We start from the raw sequence: 12,378 nt of genomic DNA on the forward strand, positions 1-12,378 counted from the left end.
ATGTGTTGTTTTGTGACCCCCTTCTCTTTTCCCCCTCCCCCTCCCCCTCCCCTTCTCTTCCTCCCTCCTCCTTTTATCTTTCTTGTTTACGTGCATGCTTTTGCATCACTACTTTAGTTATTTTTATAGGTCGGTTGTATTCTGGTGTATGAATATACTATATATTTTGTTTATTCACCCCAGGATGGACATTTGAGTTATCTCGTGTTTTGGCTATTTTGAGTAAAGTTGCTAGTCAACATTGGACTGTAAGTATTTGTTTGTACACCTGATTTCAACGATTTTGCTCATCTATATAGGACTGGAATTGTTGGATTATATGATAATCCTGTTTAACATTTCGAGGAACTCTCAGTGTGTTTTCCACATTGCCTACACCATTTTACATTTTTACTATGAATAGGAGAGCTCCAATCCCTCTATATTCTCTTCTTCTTCTTCTTCTTTTTTAATATGTCTTTATTGATTTCAGAGAGAGGACAGGAGAGGGAGAGGGAGACAGAAACATCAATGATAAGAAAGCCATGGATCAGCTGCCTCCTGCATGCCCCCGACGGGGGATGGAGCCCGCAACCTGGGCATGTGCCCTGACCAGGAATCGAACCTCAATCTCCTGGGTTCTAGGTCAACATTCAACCGCTGAGCCATGCCCGGCTGGGCTGCATCCTCTTCTTGATGTGCTTTGTGACTTATTGTGGTAAAATATATATAACACAAAATTTACTGTTGTAAGCATTTTCAGTGTACGGTTTTGTGGCATTGGATACATTCACATTATCATGCAACCCACCACTATCCACCGTCAGAACTTCATCTTCCCCAACAGAAACTCTGTTTAAGTGCCAATTACACAAATAACTTCCATTCTCCCATGACAACCACAGTTCTACTTTCTGTGAATTTGACACCCCATTCTTTTAGTCACCCCATATATGTGGCACCATAGAGTAATCATTCTTTTGTGACTGGGTTATTTTATTTAGAACAATGCCTTCAAGATTCTTCACTGTTGTGTATGCGCAAATTTCCTTCTTTTGAAATTCTCATTGTATGTAAATACAGTATTTTGTTTATCTGTTAATCTGTTAATGGGCATTTGGACACTCTGAACCTTTATTTCTAAACTTAAATTTATTGGAGTGACAGTGGTTAATAAAATTATATAGCCTTCAAGTGCACAATTCTATGATACAGCACCTATGTTATGTGCCCACACTCAAAGCTAAACCTCCTTCCATCACCATTTGACCCTCTTTACCCTTTACAACCCCCCAGCCCCCTTCCCTCTGGTAAACACCATACTGTTGTCTGTGTCTGTGAGTTTTTGTTTGTTTTTCTCGTTTGTTCGTTTGTTGCATTCAGGTTTATATCCCACATATGAGTGAAATTATATGGTTCTTGACTTTTTCTCTCTCTGACTTATTTTGCTTAGCATGATATTCTCGAAATCCATTCATGTTGTGCCAAGTGGCAGTATTTCATCTATTATTATGGCCGAGTAGTAGTCCATTGTGTGTGTGTACCCACATCTTCTTTATCTGATCACCTAATGAGGGACACTTCAGTTGTCTCCATGTCTTGGCCACCGTGATTAATTCTGCAGTGAACATAGAGGAACATATATCTTTGTGAATAAATGTTTTCAAATTTTTGGGGTACATGCCCAGAAAGAAGGGTTGCTATTCTTAATTTCTGAGGACCCCTCATACTTTTTTCCACAGTTGCCTGTCCCAGTTTACATTCCCACCAGCAGTGGATGAGGGTCCCTTTCTCTCCACAACGTCTCCAACACTTGCTGTTACCTGTCCTACTTGATAGTAGCCACTCTAACAGCTGTGAGGTATACCTCATTGTAATTTTGATGTGCATTTCCCTAATGGCTACTGAAGTAGAGCATCTTTTTGTACATCTGTTGGCCATTTGTCTGTCTTCTATGGAGAAGTGTTTGTTCAAGTCCTCTGCCCATTTTTATTTTATTTTTTATTGTGGACACTATTACAGAGGCCTGCCCCAGCCCTGACCTTCACCACACTATTTTCTGTGTCCATGGGCTATGCATGCATATTCTTTGGATAATCTCTTCACCTTTTTTTATCCAGTACCCCCCACCAAACCTCCTCAACTCTGCTATTTGTCAGTCTGTTCCATGTACCCATGCCTCTGGTTCTATTCTGTTTGTCACATAAAAAACGTATTCTGTCTGGCTTATTTCGCTTAGCATAATAATCTCCAGGTTCACTCATGCCATAGCAAAGGGCAAGAGTTCCTACATTTTTTCCTTTTGTTTTTTACAGGCGTGTATTATCCCCATTGTGTAACTGTACCACAGCTTTTTTACCCACTCTTCTACTGATGGACTGTTTCTAGATCTTGGCTATTGTAAATAATGCTGTTATGAATTTAGGGAGGCATATATTCTTTGAGATTGGTGTTTTGGGATTTTTAGGATATATTCCCAGAAGTGGGATTGCTGGGCCAAAAGGCAGTTCCAGTTTAAATTATTTGAGGAAACCCCATACTGGTTTCACAGTGGCTGCACTGCATTCCCACTAGCAGTGTACTAGGGTTCTCTTTTCTCCACATCTTCTCCAGCACTTGTTTGTTGATTTATTCGTAGTAGCCATTCTGGCAGGTGTGAAGGGATACCTCATCATCATTTTAATTGGCATCTCTCTGATAACTAGTGACCTTGAGTATTTTTTCATGTCTGTTGGCCATATGTATGTCCTCATCGGAGACCTGTCTACTCAGGTCTTTTGTCCAGGTTTTATTTTTATATTTTTAATTTTTATTTTTTAATTTTATTTTTGTTTAAAATATTACAGATGTCCCTTTTTCTCCCCAATGACCTGTTCCACTCCGTCCCATCCCCCTCCCCAGGCCCTCTCCCCACCATTGTCCATGTCCTTGGGTTGTGCATATATGCTTATAAATTCTTTGGTTACTCTCTCCCCTCCAGCCACCCTCTCTCCTCCATCCCTCTGACATTCGTCAGTCTCATCCATGCTTCCATGTCATTGAATCTGTTCTGTTCATCAGTGTATTAAGTTCTTTAGATTCCACGTATAAGCGAGATCATGTGATGTTTGTCTTTCTCTGCCTGGCTTATTACACTTAGCATAATTTTCTCCAGGTCCATCCATACTGTCCCAAAGGGTACGAGATTCTTCTTCTTTACAGCTGCGTGGTATTCCATGGTGTAAATGTCCCACAGCTTTTTTATCCACTCGTCTGCTGATGGGCACTTGGGCTGTTTCCAGATCTTGGCTATTGTAAACTATGCTGCTATGAACATCGGGGTACATATATTCTTTCTGATTAGTGTTTCAGGATTCTTAGGATACATTCCTAGGACTCGAAGAACACGGTCAAAAGGCAGCTGCATTTGTAATTTTTTGAGGAACCTCCATACTGTTTTCCATAGTGGTTGCACCAGTCCGCATTCCCACCAGCACTGTACTAGGGTTCCCCTTTCTCCACACCCTCGCCAGCACATGTCGTTTCTTGATTTGTTGAGGGTAGCCATTCTGACAGGTGTGAAGTGATACCTCATTGTGGTTTTAATTTGCATCTCTCCGATGATTAGCGACGTTGAGCATTTTCTCATGTGTCTCTTGGCCATCCGTATGTCCTCTTTGGAGAAGTGTCTATTCAAGTCCTTTGCCCATTTCTTAATTGGGTTGTTTGTCTTCCTCTTGCTGAGTGCTATGAGTTCTTTGTACACTTTGGAAATTAGCCCCTTATCAGATACATCCTTGGCAAATATGTTTTCCCAGACCTTGGGGTTCTTTTGTGTTTTCTTTTGCTGTGCAGAAGCTTTTTAGTGTGATGTAGTCCCATATGTTTATTTTTTCTTTTCTTTCTCTTGCCCTAGAAGATGTATCAGTGAAAAGTCTACTACGTGGGATGTCTGTGACTTTGCTGCCTATGTTTTCTTCCAGGATTTTTATGGTTTCGTGACTGACATTTAAGTCCTTTATCCATTTTGAGTTTATTTTTGTGTATGGTGAAAGTTGCTGGTCGAGTTTCATTCTTTTGCGTGTATCTGTCCAATTTTCCCAGCGCCACTTATTGAAGAGACAGTCTTTACTCCATTGGATACTCTTCCCTCCTTTGTCAAATATTAACTCACCATAATGGCGTGGGTCTATTTCTGGGGTCTCTGTTCTGTTCCATTGATATATATGCCTGTTGTTGTACCAATACCAGGCCGTTTTGATTAGAGTGGCTTTGTAATACAGGTTGACGTCCGGTAATATGATCCCTCCCACTCTGTCTTTTTCCTCAAGATGGCTGCAGGTATTTGGGGTCTTTTTTGGTTGCATATAAATTTTTGAAATGTTTGTTCTAGGTCTGTGAAATATGCTGTTGGTATTTCAATAGGAATTGCTTTGAATTTATAAATTGCTTAGGGTAGTATGGACATTTTAATGATATTAATTCTTCCAATCCGTGAGCATGGTATATTCTTCCACTTGTTTAAATCTTCCTCTATTTCTTTTTTCAGTGTCACATAGTTTTCCAAGTACAGGCCTTTTACATCTTTGGTTAAGTTTATTCCTAGCTATCTTATTTTTTTTAGTTGCAATGGTAAATGGTATTGCTTTTTTAAGTTTCTCTCCCTGCAAGTTCATTGTTGGTGTATAATAATGCCATGGATTTCCAGATGTTGATTTTGTACCCACCTATCTTGCCAAATTCATTTGTCAAATCTAGTAGTACTTTGATGGAGTCTTTAGGGTTTTCTATGTAGAATATCATGTCATCTGCCAATAATGACAGTTTTACTTCCTCCTTTCCAATTTGGATACCTTTTATGTTTTCTTCCTGTCTGATGGCTAGGGGGAGGACTTCCAGTACTATGTTGAATATGAGTGGTGAAAGTGGACATCCTTGTCTTGTTCCTGTTTTTAATGGAAATGATTTTAGTTTTTGCCCATTGAGTATGATGTTTCCTGTATGTCTGTCATATATGGCCTTTATTATGTTGAAGTATGATTCCTCTATTACCACTTTGCTGAGAGTTTTTATCAGAAATGGGTGCTGGACTTTGTCGAATGTTTTTTCTGCGTCTATTGATATGATCATATGATTTTTGTCCCTCATTTTGTTTATATGATGTATCACATTTATTGATTTGTGGATGTTGTACCAGCTTTGCATCCCCGGAATAAATCCCACTTGGTCATGATGTATGTTGTTTTTAATGTATTCCTGGATCCAGTTTGCTAGTATTTTCATGAGGATTTTAGCATCTCTGTTCATCAGGGATATTGGCCTGTAATTTTCTTTCTTTGTGGCATCTTTATCTGGTTTGGGGATTAGGATGATGCTGGCCTCATAGAAAGAGTTTGGGAGTTTTCCCTCCTCTTGAATTTTCTGGAATAGTCTGAATAGAATAGGTGTTAATTCTCCTTTGAATGTTTGGTAAAATTCACCTCTAAGTCCATCTGGTCCAGCACTTTTGTTTTGTTTTGATTACTGCTTCAATTTCATTAGTTGTTATCGACCTATTCAGGTTTCCTACCTCTTCTTGATTCAGCTTTGGAAGGTTGTATGCTTCTAGGAATTTGTCTAGGAAATCCCCCATGTTGTCCAATTTGTTGGCATATAGTTGCTCATAATATTTTCTTACAATCCTTTGTATTTCTGTTGGGTCAGTTGTTACATCGCCTCTTTCATTTCTAATTTTATATTTGGGTCCTCTCTCTTTGTTTCTTAGTGAGTCCGGCTAAAGGTGCATCAATCTTATTTACCTTTTCAAAGAACCAGCTCATGGTTTCATTGATTTTTTTGTATGGTTTTTTTAGTCTCTATGTCATTAATTTCTGCTCTGATTTTTATTATTTCCTTCCTTCTACTTCCTCGGGGCTTTTCTTGCTGTTCTTGTTCTAGTTCTTGTAGTTGTTGCGTTAGATGGTTCATTAGATCTTTTTCTTGTTTCTTGAGATAGGCATGTAATGCTATGAATTTTCCTCTCAGGACTGCTTTTGCCGTGGCCCATAGATATTGGGTTGTTGACTGTTCATTTTCGTTACTTTCCATGAAGTGTTTGATTTCCTCTTTGATCTCATTGGTAACCCATTCATTATTTAATAACATGCTATTTAGCCTCCATGTATATGAATATTTTTGAGGTTTTTTTTTTTTTTATAGTGGTTGATTTCTAGCTTCATGGCATTGTGATCCGAGAAGATGCTTGATATGACTTTGGTCTTCTTACATTTGTAGAGACTTGCCTTGTCCCCTAACATGTGGTCTGTTTTTGAGAATGTTCTATATGCACTTGAGAAGAATGCATATTCTGCTCCTTAGGGGTGAAATGTTCTATAAATATAAATGAAATCCATTAGGTCTAGTGCTTCATTTAAGGTGTGCATTTCCCTGTTGATTTGTTGTCTTGATGATCTGTCCAATGCTGACAGTGGGGTGTTAAAGTCCCCCACTATGATTGTGTTGCTGTCAATCTCCCCTTTAAAGTCCCCCTAGAAATTTTTTATATATTTAGGTGCTCCAATATTGGGTGCATAAATGTTTATAAGGGTTATTTCCTCCTGTTGGACTGATCCCTTTAGTAATATGAAGTAATCATCTTTGTCTCTTGTTATGGTCTTTATTTTGAAGTCTGTTTTGTCATAAATAAGAATTGCTACTCCAGCTTTCTTTTCCTTTCCATTTGCATGGAATATTTTACTCCATTCCTTCACTTTTAGCCTGTGTGAGTCTTTTGTTCTCATGTGGGACTCTTGTAGACAGCATATATTTGGGTCCTGTTTTCTTATCCATTCAGCTACCCTATGTCTTTTGATTGGACCATTTTTTCCCCATTTACATTTAAGGTTACTATTGATATCAACTTATAGAATGCCATTTTCCCCCTTTATGCTGATGTACCTTTCTCTCTTTATTCCTTCTTTTTCTTAAAGCAGTCCTTTTAGCATTTCTTGCAATGCTGGTTTGGTGGTACTGAACTCCTTTAGCCTTTTTTTGTCTGGGAAGCTTTTTATTTCACCTTCAATATTTAATGATAGCTCTACTGGATAAAGCAATCTTGGTTGCATGTTCTTGCTTTTCATTACTTGGAGAAGGTCATGCCACTGCCTTCTGGCCTGCGCAGTTTCTGTTCAGAGTTGTGCTGATGGCCTTATGGGGGTTCCCTTGTAGGTCACTGCTTGTCTCTCTCCTGCAGTCCTTAATATTTTCTCTTTGTCCTTGAGACTTGCCATTTTAATTATGATGTGTCTTGGAGTGGGTCTCTTTGGGTCCCTCTTGTTTGGAACCCTTTGTGCTTCCTGAACTTGTGTGGCTTTCTCCTTTGCCAGCCTAGGGAAGTTTCCTTTTTCTTTTTTTTTCTTTTTAAATATATCTTTATTGATTTTAGAGTGAGGAAAGGAGAGAGAGAGAGAGAGACAGAAACATCAATGATGAGAGAGTCATTGATCAAGCCCACAACCGGGCATGTGCCCTGACCGGGAATGGAACCCTGATCGCCTGGATCCTAGGTCGATGCTCAACCGCTGAGCCACGGCCCGGCCAGGCAGGGAAGTTTTCTATCATTATTTCCTACACCAAGTTCTCTATCCCTTGCTCTATTTCCTCCCCCTCTGGCACTCCTATAATGCAAATGTTGTTTCTCTTTATGTCCCAAAGCTCCCTTAGACTGTCTTCATACTTTTTAAGTGTTTTTTCCTTTTGCTGCTCTGATTGTGTGATTTTTTTTCTACCTTGTCTTCTAAGTCACTTATTCTATCCTCTGCTTCATTGAGCCTGCTTTTAATTCCTTCCAGTGCATTCTTGATATCAGATACAGCATTCTTTATCTCTGTCTCAGAGTTTTATTTATGGTATATATCTCTTTTTTCATGTTTTCACTCAGGTTCTCGATCTTTTCATGTAGTGTCTTCTTAAGTTTCTTGAACATCTTCAACATCAATACTCTGAACTCCATGTCTGATAACTTGCTTAACTCCATCTCATCAAAATCCTTTTCTGGCAGTTTTTCCTTTTCTTTAATTTGGGGGTTGTTTCTTTGCCTCCCCATTTTGGTAGGTTAGTGTTTGTATCTGTACATTAGATATATTTGCTGTTCTCCCAGTCTTGTGGCATGGGATTTTGTCTTGTGGGCCCAGTGGAGCCTAGAGGTGTGTTTTCCTTATACTGCTGAGCTCTTTGCTCTAGGTGTGTCCCTCTTGTGGGTGTCCCTTTTGTGGTTTCTTTATGTTCTCATGTTGTGGTTGGGTCTAGATTGTCATTGATCAGTCCTTGGGAGGACCCTTCTTGCAGGTTGGCTAACTGTGTCTCAGCCCCAACCTTGTCATGTAAGCTGTTGTAGGGGTGCTGGCAAGGCAGGAGACAATACACAACTAAACTTCTAGGAAACAAGGGGTAACTTACAAAATATCTTGACAGTCACAATGAAAATAACCCACATGAAAATAGAACTGGGAGAGTGAAGGGAGAACACACACATACAAAAATGCTTTAAAAAAAGAGAGAAAGAAAAGTAACAGAGAGAGAGAGAGAGATGTATATTGTTGTTAATACTGGTGAAAACTTAGAGAATAATAATAAACTAAAATGTAAAAAATAGAGAAGCTACTGGGAGACCACAGAAGCAGAGAAAAGATTCTGAAAGAAGGGCCAGCAAAAAATTAAGGGAGATACTAGGAATAGGATAATAGTTGAAAATGAGAAAATAAAAATACAGTAAAGAGAGTAAGAGAAACTAACACTCGAACAAAAAGACAGGAAGACAGAAGGGAGGAAAACAAAAGAATGAAAGAAACATAGAAAAAGAAAAAAGGAAAAATGGATTGAGAGGAGAGAGAGAGATAAAGCCCAGGCAGGGAAGGAGTTCGGTAAGAGATTTTGGGGAAACTGTAGAGGAAAGCAGTAAACTTGGTTATAATGATAAAGTCCCAGTTGTTAAGCAGGGATATCAAGAAAGTCTTGATATTAGAAGCAAGGATAAAACAAAACAAAGCAAATAACCGAAAGAAAACTAAAAACAAGCTAAGCAAGAGAAAATTATTTTATAAATAAAGAGAAAAAAATTTAGTTAAAAAAATTTAAAAAAAATTATTATAAAATTTAAAAAAGAAGAAAAAACAAATGCCCTGCCCTTTCTCTTCTTCCTAAGGAAAAAAGAGAAAAAATAAACAAAACCACAAACAAAAAACAAACAAAAAAAAAACAAAACTAAAGCAAGCCAACAAACAAAAAAAAAAAAAGAAGAAAAAAAGGTAGTCAGGTGAGTTTCTTCTGGGGAGCTCATGTTGTCTGAGGGTCACAGTTTTGTGTGCTGATTTCAGTTCTGGGAGGTACTTGTGTATCACCCAATGTGAGGAGCTAGCTGTCTAGGTTTGGCTCTGGTGTCCTTAGGTAGATGGTTGATCTGAGGCTCTCCGTGGGCCACCTCCTATAGTCAGCTATTTTGCAACCTTGTAGTTGCCTGGTCTTACTCCAGAGCCTTCTGTAGAGCCTTTAGGGTGCAGGGTGGCTAGTGTAGCTCAGGGTATCACTCCCCTTAGAGGTGTCGCTGTCAGGCACTCACTCTGCAGGAGTTAGTCTCTGCTCCACCGCCAGCTCCTCAGTCCCTACCTTGTCCTCTGATTCTAGTTCCCCAGGCTCTGTCCTGCTGCAGCTTCAGATTGATTCCAGCCTGTTGCCTTTTCTGTATGGGCCGTTTCAGCAGCCTGGGCTCAGTGGGTTCGATTAAAAAACCATTCTGGTGAGCCCTGTGCCTGCCCAGCCCACCAGCAGGGGCTTTCAGTGTTTCCTCCTGTTCCCAAACAATAGTCACTGAGAGTCTTATTCTTGTATAGTCATCCTGTGAGCTGTTCTTCCTTCCCCCTCAGGTCTGTGCCCTGCAGGTGTGTCTGGGCCTCAGTGAGCTGGACCAGACCCTTTCTTGTTGGGGGCCTTGCTTCTGGCTGCAGGAGAGGCAGGCGGGCTCTGTCCCTCCCTGCCCAGCTCTGGTTGGCTGGTTGCACCAGGCCCGCCCCTCAGACAGTCTACTGAGCAGACCCCAACCCCAGCCTCTGCTTGTCTGTCCACAGCAGTGCACTCCAGGAAGGTGGGAGCCAGGTCTCCATTCAAACTCACAAACGCACAAAGCAACACATAGGCAGAAAGTCAGCCCTGCAAGGTCTTGCGGCCTGCGCACCAAGGCACCTAGCGGGAGGGGACCCAATGTCAGCTACACGCAGCTCTCCACACCGCTCCTCTCAGCAAGGCAGGGGCAGCTTCACACGCCACCTCGGGGCCCCTCAGGGCTGGTGACAGATCCCAGCCTTTCTGCATCAGGAGTTCAGGGCGGGGAGGGCTCCTCCCCTCTACTGCACCACCCAGATTCAGTGCTTTCTGGGGCTCAACACAATGCCTTACGGGAAGGCAGCGGGTCCCCGTGTGAGGCTGCTCAGCGCAGTCCCCTGGTCCCTTACCACTTGGGTGTCACAGACTTTGGGACAGCCTTCCCTATGGTCGGCACCCGGAGCATTAGAAGCCGGTCACAGCTGCCACTATAAGCTTTGTTTCGCTAGGAAGGCCCCGATCCCTCCGGGATTCACTGCTTCCCTGGGTCCCTCTGCCCTGTGTGCAGGGCGCTCCCTCCCCTCTCGTTGCTCGGGGTGTGAGATCCCCGCTGTTGGAGGCCGGTCCACACCCCCGAGGTGAGGGAGCTTTGCAGCCTCCAAGCCTCTGGGCTTGGAGCCCAGCACAGGCTTCAGGTGGGACTCCTCCTTTCTATGCCCCCCCTCTCTTACCGGACTCCGTGATGTTTCTTCAGTGCTCCCCACTCGCACTCTGTCCACTCAGGTATGTTTCTCTGGTTTTTCCAAGCTGGCTATGTAGGATTTTAGGAGTAAATCAAGTCTGTGGCTGGGATCAGGGGTGCTCTGCTTTTTTCACAGTGCCACCATCTTCCCCTCAATACTCGAGAGATTCTTAGTCAAACCCTAAGGTTTGAGGCAGGGAAGATATAGCAGGGTCCTAGTTTTGTTAAGCAACTGTCTTGTTGTAGATGAGGGAGGCATGTGCTGTTATTCAGCTAATTCTGTCTTCAAACCACCTGGTTTGAACAAAGTGTGAAAAGACACACGTGACAAAAAGAGGATGGAATCTTGTATGTGTAATGCCCTTAGATGCTTTCACGTGAAGAAAGTTGTGACAAAGAATGTCAGGTGGGATGAGGAGTGTTTCCTTGAGTGTCTTCGGTGTCACTTCCTCCTGGATAGGAAATGGGAGCAGCCTCTTGGTTTCAGTGGTATGCTACCCCACCCCAAGCCCCCATGTGTGTGAGAAAGGACAGATAATGGCTTGCAATAATCATATTGAGTTCTCTGAAGGTATGTATTAACCTTGTCCCAAAAACCTTTTCTTTTGGCTTTGCTACATTCCTCTTCCCAGCATGCTTGTTCTGTCCAGATGCCCTGCCTTCCTCTGCTTATCTTGCAGCTGGCAGCAACAGCAGAGCCATTTAGGAGAACCATTGCTTTGGTTCATGAAGGACTTGCTCTTTCTTTCAACGATTTTCCTGCCTTTCTTCATTATGTCACCTGTTGCCCCACGTGAATATTGGTGTTTTCCCTTTTATAGATAACACTTAGGGGATATTTGGATTCTCTGTTACATCCGCCTTCCATTTACTTCACAATAATGAACTCAGCAAATATTTCCATAGACATTTTTAGGCCAGCACTGACTTGGTTGGATCTTGCTGCCAAAAGAAAGTACTATGTGTGCTTTAAAGAAATAGTGTTGATGTCTTATCTCTCTTAACTCCTTTCTTGGTTCCATCATGCCCCAACTATAAAAAGATAAAGTCTGTACACTACAGGAGGTAGGGCATTTGGGTTTTGACCAGTTCTGCTACTAGAGTCTGCTTTCTCCTTCATTAGTTGATTCTCTTCAGCTGCCTTTCCTTTGGATTTTGTGCTTCTGAGGATTTTGTACTTCCAATGTGTGGGGCCCGGTCTCCCCTGCTCTCCAACTTCTGCTTTCTCAAAGTGATCTTTGGGCCTTCATTTATATTTTACTGTCCCCGCTCTCCCAGGTGAAGATAGTGCTGGAAACAAACAGAACCCCTTCAACGCCCCAGAGGACAAAGACCTGCGTATGGAGAAGTACTTCATGGACAGGCAACTCATAAACAAGTCACCAGTGGAGCAGGTGGACTTGGGCATGCCACACAGCCCCACCCTGCAGCTGGGCAGAAAGTGCAGTGTCTCAGGTGACAGCACCCACACGAAGACCACTGTGGAAGATCTGCAAGAGGGTCTTCTGCTAAAACACAAGTGGAGATGGGCTTCCAATGGTGAGTTCCGTTGGGTTCAGCTACATGTGTAGGCAGCCAAAGTTGGACAGACAGGAGTGGTGCAC

The sequence above is a fragment of the Miniopterus schreibersii genome, assembly GCF_964146895.1.
Source record: "Miniopterus schreibersii genome assembly, chromosome: Y".
Classification (NCBI taxonomy): Eukaryota; Metazoa; Chordata; class Mammalia; order Chiroptera; family Miniopteridae; genus Miniopterus; species Miniopterus schreibersii.